Source organism: Triturus cristatus, chromosome 4_2 (genome assembly GCF_964204655.1).
Source record: "Triturus cristatus chromosome 4_2, aTriCri1.1, whole genome shotgun sequence".
NCBI classification, from domain to species: Eukaryota; Metazoa; Chordata; class Amphibia; order Caudata; family Salamandridae; genus Triturus; species Triturus cristatus.
In genome coordinates this window covers 736659818-736674419 of record NC_140586.1, presented here as the reverse complement: position 1 = coordinate 736674419, position 14602 = coordinate 736659818, and the positions used below count along the sequence as shown (strand labels likewise).

Below are 14602 nucleotides of genomic sequence, written 5' to 3'. Positions count from 1 at the left end.
CGCCGTTGCCTCTACCATATTCAACTGCCTACGCGTCCTCTGCAAGACCTTCAAATGAATCCCCCCGACTGCAGAAGGACCGTCACCCACTCACTCATAACCAGTAGACTCTATTACGGCAACGCCCTATAAGCCGGAATCAACAGAACCCTTCTACACAGACCCCAAACCATCCAGAACGCCGCAGCCAGATTCATCCTCGGGACTCCACTCCACAAACACATGACCCAACACCTATGAGACCTCAACTGGCTCCCCGCGGAGAAGCGGGTCACCTTCAAACTACTCACCCACGCCCACAAATCCCTCAACATCGGGCCCAAATACCTCAACTAGAGAGTATCCTTCCACGTACCCAAGAGGAACCTCTGCTCCGCCGAACTCGCCCTGGCAGAGGTCCAACGCATCCGCAGAAACAGAACTGGGGGAAGAGCCTTCTCCTACATAGCGGCCAAGACCTGGAATGATCTCCCTGCGAACTTCAGACGCGCCCGACCCTGCACACGTTCAGGAAGGACCTCAAGACCTGGCTCTTCGACTGATCCGGAGCTGCCTCTACCCCCTCCCCCCCCCCCCTCAGCGCCTTGAGACCCTCACGGGTGTGTAGCGCGCTTTTCAAACCCCTGATTGATTGATTGATCCTAGCCACAGTCCCGCTCAGACTACCCAAGCCGTGCGCGGATGTGGACGCGGTGCATTCCAGCTGGTGGAGGATCATTTAAAGTTGCTCTAAGAGGAAGTTACAGCTCTTTTGGTCAAAGGAGCTATAGAAAGGGTCCCAGCGTCAGAAGTAGGCAGTGGCCGTTATTCCCCATAGTTTCTGATTCCAAAGAAGAACAAGAGGCTTCGGCCCATTTTGCATCTTCGGACCATCAATCTCTTCCTCAAAAATGAGAAATTCAGAATGATTACTCTGGCTCAGGTCTTGAATACCCTAGACGAAGGAGACTGGATGGTGGCATTGGACCTGCAGGATATTTTCACATTCCCATCCTGCCGGGCCACAGGCGTTACCTGCGGTTCAAGGTAGGCCATGTGCACTTTCAGTTTACCGTGCTCCCCTTCGATCTTACCAGTACCCCTCGGGTGTTCACCAAGGTGATAGCGGTAGTTGAAACACATCTGCGCAGGTTAGGGGTGTCAGTCTTCTCCTACCTCGATGACTGCTGTTGAAGACGTCCTCGCTCCAGGAAGTCGTCCCCCATCTTCAGACTACGGCAAACATCCTGCATTCGCTGGGGTTCTGTATAAATGTGCCTAAGTTACACCTGACTCTTTCTCAGACGCTCCCTTTCATCAGAGCTGTTCTGGACACATGTCGGGTCCTCGCCGGTGGATTCTTCCTCGGCGCCGGCAGTGTGCATCGACTCCGGAGAGGATACGATGCCGACGGGTCACGGCCCAGTGGGTCCTCACTGTCGCCCGTCCAGCCCCCCCGTCTGTCTTCGCCTAGCCCTGAGCGGCTTCCTGCGTCGACGTCAGAGGCGGCGCCGGGCTCGACGCCCGGCTTGACCAAACGGGCGCATTTTGCAGTGGGATCGACGTCGGACGGTGTCCAGGTTAAGGCCCCTCTGGAGGTCGTCGACGTCCAGATGACTGCAACTTGGGGTCGATAGATGCCGGTGCCACCGTCCAAGCTTTCTCACGAGGTTGCTGCTCCTCCTGACTCCTTGTACGTCTCTGCGACCTTCACACAATGTCGATCTACGCCAGTGCCGGCAACGACGCCTCCTTGTCAAGAGTTTGACGCTTCTCTGGATTCCCCGGCTCGGGGGCCCTGGGCCTTGTGTTGCCTTCGGGTCAGTCTCCGGCTCCTCCACTTTTGTTTTTGTTGTCTCCTACCGACGGCTTATTGTCGCCTAGTCGGATGGCGACTGAAGCTGGTGCTGCTTACGCCCGTGCGATTCACAGGGCGGCGGCTATTTTTGTTTTTCAGCCTCCTGTGGTCCCCCTGCTGTCTGATCCCTTAATGGATCTGCTCCATATGGAGCCTATTGAGGTGACATTTTGCGTGGCACGTGGGCAAGGCCCTCTTCTGGTGACCCTGTTGATGGGGCTATTGCTCGTAGGCACCGTCCTGCTCCGGGTGATCCACTCTGCCTGTCCACTCACCCTACGGCTCAAGGGCTCGTTGTTCAGGTGGCCTTTAACTTAGTCTTCCTCCGCCTTGCCATTATTACCTCACACTAGGGAGTCTAGGTGGCTGGACGCGTGTGCTCGCCAACTTTTTGCCTCTACCAATGCGGGTATCCGCGCATTGAATACTACATGTGTGTTCGAGCGTTCATCCTCGACCCTTTGGGACTTGGTCGAGATCCTTATCCCTTCTATTCTAGAGGAGCCTCGGTCACAGTTGCTTCAGCTTCTGCTTGATGGTAGGGGAATGGCACACTTTTAGATCCGTTCTTTCCTTGATGCCACTGACTGTGGGACGAGCTCTTGCTCGATCTGTGGCTTTGTGCCGCCATGCATGGCCACGTGTCGTTTCCCAGATAATGTTCGGGATGCCCTCAGAGATCTACCGTTTAATGGTGTGGACCTTTTTGATTCCCACGCGGATTCTGCAGTCTCTCGGCTCTTGTCCGGGTTGCCATAACTTTTGCACGGTTCTGTGCCTTATTTACCTACACCTCTATCACAAACGTGTATAGTAGGTTCCCCGATTGCTGTCCACAGCTGTACAGCCTTCTCTGATTTGTTAGATTTCAGCCCAATGGCTGGTTTAATCTTCGGTTCAGTCCTCTGAGTGTTTTGCCCAAGAGGATCCCCTTATCAGGGGTTGACACCCTATTTGGGGTATGTGCTGATGCTGGGCGACTGCCTTGCCTTAGCATGCTCCTATGGAGTATTCCTCGCGGACATCCTTCGGGGAGTCCCTCTCTGTCTTTCGTTCTGCGATCCTATTATTAGCATCACCCTGTCACACTTCGGGTGCCTTTTGTCCCTTTTTTTCTGTAGTGCTTCTGTCCTTGCTTTTATGGCTCACACCGTCTCCGCCGCTGTTTGGCAATGTTTAGTACTATTACTACAAACTTGGGCACGCAGCCCTCATTGGGCTCGTCCTCCAAGGTACTATCTTAGCATTTATGTCTCTGCTGTATGTGGCCTCTTTTCTCACCACTTCTATGGCGGTTTATTCCACATTCCCTGCTACCCCGCACAGGTTTTTCTACACTTCTCCTTGGATCACACTGTGATTTTTCATGGGGCGTATTTCTTTGGAATACTTGTTTCTTGTGGTCCGGGGCACTTACATTGATCCTGACTGTTACCATGGGTGTGCCTCTAGCTTGCAGGGAACCGTGGTTCTTTCCGAGCAAGGGGGGGATGTTGCTCTTTCCTTCATGTGGTGTCCGAGGTCAAAGACCCGTTCTGCTTGTACCACCACCTCTATGTGGTGCTCGGCTGCCTGGTCCTCCTTTTGGGCTGTCGCCCTCTTGTTGTTTCTTCGTGTGGTTCCAACATCTACACGATGTGCTTAGATGCCTTCTGGTATGCTTCGATGTCTTACAGTGTCGCTCCTACTTTGATGCTTGGCTGTGTGCCATTGGCCCTTTCGCCGGTTGTAACAGACCGCCTATATCTTGGCGTGTCTTCTATTTTACTGCCAGCCTTCTGGCCATGGATTGGTCGCCTGACGATGTTGTCACATGTGTCTAGCTGATGCAGCTTGAACAGTGCTTCTTCCGCTATTCTGCATACTAGGCCGGTATGCACTTTCTGTCATACAGGTTGCCATCTCTCTGCGTTTTGTTTACAGGCGACACATTACATCTGGTGGATCACTCAAACCCTAGGTCCAGTTCCACTTCTGATGGCGTCCTCAGATTCCTTTTAACTCCAGCATATCTAGTATGCGTTTTCTTGTTCACTACCGGCACTTGCTGGGCAGGAGTCAGCCTTTTGCCTCTGTTGCCCTTTGTATCTTGCAGGCGCAGGTTCAACAGTGTTTTTTCCACTGTCTTGCCTGGTCGACAGGTAATCTCTTTTTGTTTTCTGTCGACACCTCGGATCCTGCAGATCCCTTGGGCCCTAGGCTTCGTTCATCTTCCCAAGAGTTGTGAGCTCTTGCTTCAGCATGCGCATTTTGGCTTTGGGCTTTCCCTCTCTCAACCTGTTATACACAAAAGGGTTTTTCGTGCTGTACTTGTCAGCTTGTGGTACCTTTGCATTCCATTGTTCTCCGCTCTCTTGTGAGCTTCATGGCCTAGGAGGTAGCTACGCTGACATCACTGTCCCCACTGTGCTTCGTCACATGATTGACGGCCAAGTTCTCTCTAGAAATTGGTGGGGTTCAGTCGTAGACCCGCCTCCTCTATGGGTATGGTTTTGGTATCTTTTCTAAGTTAAGGAATCTGTGGCTAGATGTCTCTATCAGATGAATGAGTTACTTACCTTCGGTAACGATGTATCTGGTAGATACATAGTCTAGCCGCAGATTCCTTAACGCCCGCCCTTCCTCCCCGTTCTGCGAGGAACTTTTCAATTTGGGCTAGAAAGCTCTCCTCCCTCCGGGTGGCTTGATCCTTCTGCAGGCTGACGCTTTCACTTCGCTCCCACACAGAATGCTTCATTCTGCTTTCATATGCTCATCCATTCCAACCCTGCGTCCTGGGTTGTACAGTGTGGGTTCTATTCATGTTTTTTCCCACTCTCCGCACTCCCTTTCTTTATCGCCTTAGGGTCTCTTACCACCCCTGTGCTCCATTGGTTTGAGGTCAATTGGCTCTGCCGCATTTTTTGAATCTCTTATTGGGGATACAACGTCTCTTTCTGGTGACGTCTTGTGGTCAATTGTCCTAGCTCCTATGTTCCGGACTTGTTGTCCTTCACGGTTATACATTAAGGTTGCGGACTTTCTGTTGTCTGCCATGATGTTGTTTACATCTTCATTTACCTTCCAGGGTGGTTGGCCTTCACTTTTGCGGGGTTGCTTCTCAGTGTGGTGCTCTGCTCTTTCCCTTTTCTAATTTCCAATATACAGTCCCTGGCACTTTCCTTTATGGTGCTGTTTTTCATCATTCTATGTCTTTTCATTTTCGCACACTGTTCCCATATTCTAACAGTTTTTTGGTGGTGGCTCTTCGTTGCGGCACGGAAAGGTTTCTCTGACGAAAACTGACGTCAGAGCACCAGGAGGGCATATATGGCTCCGCTGACGTCACGTCCGTGTACGATGTCAGGGAGGAGCCGTGCGCGCCACCCCCCGGCGTGCAGAGGTGCTGCTGCGGAAAGTTTTCCGGATCCAGTCTGACGCCTGGGGATATTCTAAGTTAAGGAATCTGCGGCTAGACTATGTCTCTACCAGATACATTGTTACCGAAATTAAGTAACTCGTTCATCTCTTGCCCAGAAGGGTTCTGCTTTGGGTACTCTCAAAGGTTACCTGTCTGTTTTTTTTGTGGCTGTCAGACCAACCTTCTCTCTTTAAATCTGACTGACTGACTGAGGGGTATTTATAGAGCGCACTACTGCCGAGGCGTCTTGGCGCTTGGTGATGTGCTAAAACAGTGACAGACATGTTCAGGGTTTGGAAAAGATCAATGTTTTAATTTGCTTCCTGAAGACAGATCTGTTTGGCAGAAGTCTCAGGTGTGTGGGCAGTGAGTTCCAAAGTTTGGATGCCAAGAAGGAGAAGCATTTCCCTCCATACCTTGCTCTCTTTATCATTGGGAGTTGTACCAGGCCAAGGGAGGCCGACCTTGAAGACCGTGATGGTACATATCCAGAAAACAGGGATTGCACATCCTTGGCCCCACCACCAAACATGGCTTTGTACACCAGGCATAGAGTCTCAAAATCAACACGTCGTCACACTGGGAGCCAGTGACGTTGTTTTATACTGTTAAATGTGTGGTGAGTAGTTTGAGCAGTACTCTAGCTGCCGCGTTCTGAATTGACTGAAGTTTGGAGAATTGAGCAGCACCTGCTCCCAAATAGAGGGCATTACAATAGTCAATCCTAGATAAAATCATGGCTACTACCACTGTTTTCCTCAAGGGAAAAGGAATAAATGGGAGAATCTTCCTCAGGCCTTTTAGCATAAAGAAACAAGCCGATGAAACTTGGTTAATCTGAGGAGTCCAGGTGAGGTCTTTGTCAAACATAAGACCGAGGTTCCTGGCTTTATTGACCGGAGCGGGACAGATACCGAGATTTTCTGACCAAACTCTCTCACCTCGGTTTTATCTACGTTCAGCTTTAAGAAATTAGAGTTCATCCAAGTCATAAGGGCGGAAATACATTTGCAGATTTGGGATGCCGTAGTATCCACTGACTGTGTTACCGACACTATACGCTGCGTGTCATCAGCGTATGACACCAGCGTAAAGCCGTAACTTTTTATTAGCCTAGCCAGAGGGGTACATATATATTGAAAAGCGTAGGGGATAAGGCCGAACCTTGTGGGACCCCGCCGGGGAGTGTAAACTCCTCGGACCGATATCCATCCCAAAAAATCACTTGTTCCCTAGACGATAGAAAGAAGGGCAGGAGCTGTACCACTGATACCTACATCCTGTAGCCTTCAAATTAATACCGCGTGATTCACGGTATCGAAGGCTGCTGTTAAATCAAGCAGGACCAATGCAGCCCTTCCTCCATCATCCATCACCTTACGTATTTCCTCTGCTGCCATGATCAAGGCTGTCTCCGTAGAGTGTAATGATCTGAAGCCATGTTGAGTAGCGTCAAGGATGTTATTGGTCTCTAAATATGATGTTAGGTCTGAGTTCATAGCCTTCTCAAGGACTTTGACAGGCAGAGGTAAACAGGAGGTGGGACTGTAGTTTTTCTCGTCTAGGGGATCCAGCTTTGGTTTTTTTAAGAGAGGGCGAAAACAGGCTTTTTTCCAGGTCGTTGGGAATACTCCTGAGGCCAAAGTTTGATTTAGTATAGGGGATAGCGAGATACTTATCTCATCTGGAGCCAGATGTAGTATATGCGGAGGGCAAGGGTCTAGGGGAGAGTTGTGCCATTTATTTCTACCTACGTTCTTTGTTATGCCACAATGGGACCTTAATTTGGTCCTCACTAACCTGATGTGCGCTCCTTTCAAGCCTTTGCACAATTGTCCCCTCTGGCTGTTGACAATCAAAACAGCCTTCTTGGTTGCGATTACTTCGACCAGGAGGGTAAGTGAATTGCAGGTATTATCTAACTCGCCTCCTTATCTCTTGTCCTTTCCGGACAAGGTGGTGCGACGCACCTAGGCATCTTTTTTGCCAAAGGTTGTGACCCCATTCCATCTGGGTCATTCCATCTCTTTGCCCACCTTCGCTCCTCCACATCTCTCTAAGGAAGAGGAGTGTCTCCACCGACTGGACCCAAAAAGAGCGTTGTCGTTCTACCATGGCCGCACAAAAGAGTTCCGGGTGGATGGCCAACTCTTTGTGGGGTATGTGGGAGCGAAGAAAGGAAGGGTAGTGCAGAAAAGGTCCATCTCTCACTGGGTCATTATCTGCATTAAAATCTGTTACGCCTTGGCGAAGAAACTGCCCCCTTAGGGGAAAGGCTGTGACTACAACCTTCACTGGGGGCGAAACCAGTCCAAGACATCTGTCAGGCAGCAACATCGGCGTTATTGCACACGTTCGCAAAACATTATTGCCTTGAGGGTCAAGTGCGCAGGGACACTTTGCCAGTTCAGTCCTGCAAGAATTCTAAGTCTAGATCATGAGTCCGAAACCCACCACCGGGGTGGTATGGCTCGGCTATCTGATTCAAATGTAAGGAATCTGCAGCTAAAAGTCTCTATCAGATAAACAAGTTACTTACCTTCCGTAACGCATTATCTGGTAGAGAATCAATCTAGCTGCAGATTCCTAAAAGCCCCACCCATGCCTCCCTGCTTTGCGGACTGATGTAGTAGGACTAGGGTCTTTCCGCCTTACAGGGCCCTAGTTTTTGCACATGATTACATCAGTTCATTCGTGGTTCTGCGCTTCTGGCGTGGAAAGTACTGACGTCCGCGCGCCTGTGTGGCGCCTATATAGGCACCGCAACGTCATAACCGACGCTACCGATGACGTCACGCTGAGCCCAATGGAGCCACCCGACATCGCGCGCAAGGGGTATTGCTTAGCATACATTTCCGGATCCAGCCCGACGCCTGGGAAATTCAAAGGTAAGGAATCTGCAGCTAGATAGTCTCTACCAGATAATGCTTTACTGAAGGTAAGTAATTTGTTCATCCGAAGCAAAATTAAATACTGATCATTGTAGGATATATGGCCGTTGCAATCAAGGGACTGCTAAACCAATATGAAACCGGGACAGCTTCCTTGTCAAGCTCATCAAAAAAGTTAAACCCAAAAACTTCTTCATCTCATCCAGATTTGTGGTAGTCCACCGAGTAGCTCTAGAATGGGGCCTGAGTCTGGCACTGTTGTCCCTCAAATACTGTTCAGCATACAAATTAGTCTGCTCAACAATCTCAGCAAAAAATACAACGCCCGTAAACAACTGAAAAAAATGTATAGCTAAAAAAGTTTCACAATTCACTCTACATCCTGCAACATCACTAAAGGCAGGCAACACCGGCTGCACCATGTTTGGATCAACCTAGAGTCTTTTTATAACCAGTACCTATAACATTATTTATATATAATAATATTTTACATGTAATTGTCTCAATATTTAATTATTATACTGTTTAACTATATGGTGGTATTACTTAGATATGATTATACTTAAATTTGATAACAATTACCTATGTTAATATTTAATTACTATTATTATACTATGCAAAGTTTCTCATTGTACCATACATTTGACAACTTTATTCTAAGTTGGCTTCTCTCTTCTATTCATTCATCTTATTTCTCTCCCTTCCAACATCTTACTTTCAGGATGTTCGTCTCTTCTCTCTTTCTTCAAGCTGAACCCCAAACTCTATTATTGTTGCAATATTATTAATATTATTGAATAAATACATCTCTCGCCACTGACTTTGTTGCCGGATAGGGCCCCTCGGGTGCGAATAGCCCATAAACCTAGACTCTCAGTAAACAGATCCACCCCATTTGTGCTGTCATCCCCGCGCAGTACATTTACTATGCTTTCCTTATATTCTCTCGCTTTTTTCTTACTATTGCTTACTTCTACATATAATATATGTGACTTTCACAACCCTTTAATTTCCTCATATTGTTAGAAAGATTACTTATCCTTTAACTTTCTCCTTACTTGGAATTTATTTATCTTCTTTACCTTTTCCCCTCCTTTCTTCTACTCCTCCCCTTCATAGTCCCTTCTCTTATCTTATCCTATCTCCTGTTTTTCCTCTCTTGTGATATTTCCCCAACACTTATCTAACCTCTATTTCTACACTTTATTTCCTCCTTCACTTTCATCACCTTTTTAATGTAACACCTCTTACCCCTTATATCAAACTAACGTCTTTATATTTCCGACGCACCTATGGCAGTGAACACATGCTCTCCCTCCCCTCCTTTACGCATAATTTCGTGGAATGTTAATGGCCTCACGCATTTTATTAAACGCAAAAAAGTACTCTTATCTAAAAAGAAAATAACTGATATAGCTCTCTTACAAGAGACTCCTCTCAATGCTCTGGATTCATCTAAGTTACAGTGAGAATGGGTGGGAAAAGTTATTCATTGTGGATTGACAACACAACCCTTTTCTGAGACGAAGTAACCACGGAAATGTGGTGTAGCCATCCTTTTACACAAATCTCCACCTGTCTCAATCATTAAAACCTGGATTGACCCTGAGAGCAGATACGTCTTTGCTAAGTTAAAAATTGGAGAAAAGATTTTCTGTGTTGGCTCAGTATATGCCCCAACAGGCGCTAAGCTCTCCTATTTTCTCAGCCTGAATCGTCTACTTGTGGAGATTGGTGCATCTAGTTATATCATCGGTGGCAACTGGAATTTGGCCCGTGGCGCGATTTTAGATAGAACAGGCCCCTAAGACAGATGTAATGCTGCTGACAGAGCTTTATTGGGTGATATAACAATGGATCATAGACTAGTAGATCTCTGGCGCCTCTGTCATCCCTCAGACCAAAAATATACCTTTCTTTCCTCTGCTCATGGCACACAATACAGGATAGATTATTTTCTTATTTCTTATTCAGTAGTTGCAATTACTAATGAATCCCATATTTTAGAAGCTGCCGTTTCTGATCATTCTCCAGTTCTTCTCACCCTAGAAGTAGGCTTAACCTCTCCAGATCGAAAACCAGGGCGCATGAACATTCAAAGATAATGTTCACCTCAGGGCAAAACCCAATTACTTTCTCATCTTTCTGAATACCTAACCAATAATAAATCATCAATTTCTTCCTCCAGAACAGGTTGGACAGCTGCAAAAGTAACAATTCAAGGAATTAATGAGAGATGCAGCTGCGGCCAATAAATCAGCATCTCTACGCCGTATTGAACTTGAGGCTCAAATTATTTCTCTTACTCCTCTATATACTTCCTGCCCTACTGTAACTAACCGCAAAAACCTAGAATTAGCTAAATTGGCATTTAATAATCTATATACTTCCAAAGCAGAATATGCCCTTCAGCGTCTAAAAGGTAGACATTGAGAACAAGGCGAGAAATCAGGCCGATTACTCGCAGCACAGCTTAAACAACGCAAAGCTTCTATGGCTATATCGGCAATATGTACAGAATCGGGTGAAATTCTCACTAAACCGCAAGAAACAAATTAACACTTTTGCATCCTTTTATAAGAAACTCTACACTCCTGAAAATCCAGCAACCGAAGATCAAATAATTACATACCTCGCGAATATTGATCTTCCCTGTCTTACAGATGAGAGCAGACACTTACTTCGTGGTAATATCACTAAGGAAGAGGTAGCTGCAGTCATCTCCAAATTACCTTGTCGCAAATCCCCAGGTGAGGACGAATTCCCTGCGGAATTTTATAAATGGTCTGGGGAAGAAATAATTGACACTCTTCATTCTGCTTACCAAGAAGCTGTCCAGACATCTTCTCTTGGTCCGATTTCTGATAAGGCATTAATTGCGGTTATCCCCAAGCTGCGCAGAGATCCACTCGCTTGTGGTAGCTATCACCCTATCTCTTTAATAAATGGTGGTGTTAACATTTTGGCAAGCTTTCTTGAGGCGCGACTCCGCAAAGTTATTCCTTCCCTAATACACCATTCACAGGTTGGCTTTGTCCGAGGTCGTTCATCTAGAAATCGTCTCAGAACACTAGCCCATACTTTATGGTCCGCAAGGGAATTGACAGAAGATGCGGTCACTCTTTCCCTGGATGCAGAGAAAGCACTTAACTGTATTGACTGGGTCTATCTGTTTGCCACTATGAAACGCTTTGGTCTTGGAGATCAGTTTATTTCAATGGTTCGCTTACTATTACAATTCCAAAGCCCAGGTCAACTATGGAGTTTTTCTCTCTGACGCCTTTCCAATCCAAAGAGGTACCCGCCAAGGCTGCCCCATTCCCCCCTTTCATTCTTATTAAGGATGGAACCCCTTGCCTCACTTATTCGCCACTCATTGCAGATTCGGGGTATACCTATAGCAGGAGAAGTATCAAAATTATATTTATATGCTGATGACATCCTTCTCACTCTCAAGGATCTCTCCCAGATTTTACTAACCAGATTATTAATGAGATCTCAGCCCTTTCTGGCAATAAGATGAATTGGGACATAAGTGAAGTTCTTCCACTCTCTTCTTGTACCACAAAAGCTTCAATTGATGGATATCCATTTTGCTGGATCTTCGTCCCAATTAAAATATCTAAGAATGCTGATTAATCATGGTCTAGAGGGGATAGTTTCAGAAAACCTTTCACCTCTTATAGCGCAAATGGAAAGTGACTTTGCCAAATGGTCGCTTTAGAGCTTCTCTATGTGGGGAAGAATGCAGGCGTTAAGAATGGTTACTTTTCCTCGCTTTACTTGTGTTTTAAGAATGCTTCTGATTGTTATACCTTTAGCCACACTTCGCCGCATAGACTCCCATATACGGTCCTTTATCGGGGGAACTATGAGTCCTCGTCTATCTGCTGCTAAATTAATGGCTCGTCGCTCTCATGGTGGCTTAGGTTTACCACCGTTGCCTCATTACTCTTTGGCCTTACATCTCTCACAATTGGCTTATTTACTCCCAGGTGTGACTGACCCTCCACAATGGGTCACACCAGAACACTCAATACTTGAGTGTGATGATGGTTTTAATTTCTTATACAGTACTTGTAAACATTGAACTTCCCCTTCATATCCTTTGCTTTATGCTACATATCAAGCATGGCAATGTTCACCTTTTAGGGGTTGCTCATCATTTACACTCTAAAGCCCCAATATGGAAGAATGAAAGTATTCAAATCAATGGTCGAGCGCTCTCCTGTATTGATTGGAGTTCAAGAGGAATCCAGACGCTAGATCAGATTATAATAAACAGTGAATTGAAATCCTTTGATCTTCTTCATGAAGAATTTGACCTTCCTTTACATCAGGCTTCAAGACATTTACAACTTCAGCATTGCCTGAGGAGATGTCTTGGTCCTTTCCCTTGCACATTAGAATAGTCGCTGATATTGGATTATCTTCATACTTGGAGTCGACATAAGGGAGTAATGTCGGGACTATATTGCACTCTAATTAACCACCTATACTCACAACCACTTCTTAAAACCATTCGCGAGAAATGGCAGGAACCCCTCCATATTATGATAGACGAAGATGCCTGGCCAGATATATTGGAAGCTCTGGACAAGGGTACTCATGAAGCCTGCTAGAAATTTTGTATTTTTAAAACTTTGCATGACTGTTACTGGACACTATCAAAGTTGCAACAAGCAGGATTGTTACCCCAATCTAAATGTTGGAGATGTTCCGGGATTGAATTGTGACCTTCTCCATATAATCTGTTAGTGTTCCTCTATACAACATTTCTGCTCACAAATAGGGGATACGCTAAAGAAAACTATTCCTCTTCAACTCCCCCTTACCTCTACTATTATTTATTGCATGATCTTGGAAGCTCACCTGCTATCACACGTCCTCAGAGTCAACTCTTACATACTGCACACTCTACAGCCACAATTTGTATCTTAAGATTGTTGCAATCACCTAGCCCTCCATCCAAGGAGGATTGGATGGTCGCAATGATTCAGACGGCATCACCTGAACGCGTAATATATAAACTACAGGATCAAGAAGAAATATTTCAACAAGTGTGGACCTTTTTTCTCCGAGACTCTTGAATCTTTTCCTCTTATTGCCATGTCTGCTCCCTCCCTTTCTTTTCTTCTTCTCCTTTAACTTCTCCCTTTATCTTCCTCTCCCCCTTGTCTTTTCCCTTCTTTACATTCCCCCACCCTTACCTTCTTCTTTCCGAGTAAGGAGATGACTTGTCTTTCTTCTCCTATCTTCTCACTTCTCTATTTATTAATTCTTCCATTTATTCTTCCACCTATTTGCTCGCCTATATTCCCAATTATTTATTTACTTATATATCTATTTATTTTTTAGTAACCTCCATGACCTTACATCATCCTAAAGTACATCATAATCCATATTTAAGCATGTATTATTTAAGTGGTTCTAAATACATTTATTCATTCCTTAATTTATTCTGACTAACTTTTCCATGATTATAATCAATCAGAGTTAGAATTTCTTAGCATATTATGCACAATACCCTTCTTACCATTATTAGCTTTCTTTTATTCCATCCCTGCTTTCCCCCTCCTCTCTCTTCTTATATGTAACTTTTCTTCTTTTCTTTACATTATATTATGTTATACATGTAATCTTACTAGACCAATATGGGTCTATAATGCTGTATTATACTTTTATGAAATTACACGTCTTTAATTACTTTTTAAGAATTATGACACAAAAATAAACTTTCATGAGGTAGTTCTATTTGTGACCCACTAAAAATTGCTAATGAACTTAAAAGTTTCATCCATTAGGAATACTGATTTCCTAATTGAGATTCAGATAGAAAAATGCTATATAGGATTATTAATAATGCAGGACTTAATTTGTATAAGAAATATTATTAAGCCATACAATGTTTACTAGCACATCATAGATGAGTTGAGCACAACTGTATTTCTCTATCCAAACTGATCTAGCCAAGAGCTTTTTGTAGCCAAATGTAATAATCTGGAGTACTTCAAAAGAATCAAACTGAAACTAGTGTAAGATCTCACACGTTTGTTGGGTCATTCAATTGTACAAAATTGAATACTATTCAATTTATGAAAGATTTGTTAGATAATGCAGAGAGGATTAAACATTTACTGTATACGATCTACAAATGAGGAAGTTACAATTTTACTAAGTTACAGTTTAAGAGCACCCCTTGATGATTTGCATATTATTAAAAGAATAAATCACTTATATTCATGACCTAATTTGGCAGGGTAGGTAGTCTAACCTTTAAGAGTGTGCCAAAGTTACAACTGGGTTCTGATTGCCAATCAGCAGCATTCAACTACAAGTTCCAAAGACTACCGGGGGTAGTTCTGCATGCGGGACTGGAGGAATTATCTTATTACACAGAATTGGACCCTAGCCCACATTTGGGATTCAACCACTACCAGTAGCCAGAGACTTTCAGTTATCCTGAGTGAATTG

At 45.2% G+C, this 14602-nt stretch overlaps 1 protein-coding gene across 12 annotated transcripts in view; it reads left to right on the top strand.

Moving 5' to 3' along the window:
- OSBPL9 (oxysterol binding protein like 9) overlaps window positions 1-14602 on the top strand; it is a 1355357-nt gene that overhangs the window by 1119799 nt on the left and 220956 nt on the right. The window lies entirely within an intron of this gene.